The sequence below is a fragment of the Octopus bimaculoides genome, chromosome 25, assembly GCF_001194135.2.
Source record: "Octopus bimaculoides isolate UCB-OBI-ISO-001 chromosome 25, ASM119413v2, whole genome shotgun sequence".
Classification (NCBI taxonomy): Eukaryota; Metazoa; Mollusca; class Cephalopoda; order Octopoda; family Octopodidae; genus Octopus; species Octopus bimaculoides.
Window position 1 is genome coordinate 6,264,129 of NC_069005.1, and position 717 is coordinate 6,264,845.

Below are 717 nucleotides of genomic sequence, written 5' to 3' on the forward strand. Positions count from 1 at the left end.
CTGAAAAATGTTTTAGGGGTGTACATACTTCTGTGAGATACTGTATAACATACTCTTCCAAGAAATATTTGGATGTCGCATCATATCCTTCGACAACATTTACAAACCACCAAGTATCGAAGCACAACCGTGCGGTCAAGTCTGCAGTACAAGAGGCAAATAACATTCTGGAAAGAAGCTTCACGGAGTGTCTTCCTTGATTGATGACCAAGGACACACACACACACACACACACACATACACACACACATACATACATACACACCACACTACGGACCCTCCCGTCGTCTTACGACGAGTGATAGCTCTGCAATTTCTTGCTGAACAACCTACGCGGGTGATTTGCTTATAGTGTTCAAATGTTTGTGTTGTACATTACGTCACGCAGCTCACTCCCTCCTTCACCTCACCATTGCCTATACAGGTGCACAAGTGAGCCACACCTCATATATCGAAACGATCGCAGGGCAGCGTGAAATGAAGTGTTTTTTCTCAAGAACATAACGCACCGTCTGGAATCGAACACACGATCTCGCAATCGTGTGTTCGATTATATATATAACAATTGCAGCGTGGAAGGTGTTTATAAGCCATTTAAAATAACACACAAAAGCCGTCAGATTTACTTCAACATTTAAATTTAATTTGTCAAAATATTTTCGTCGCTTTGAGACCGCGACCTGTTCACTGACAAAATTATGTGCTGCATTTTGTCAG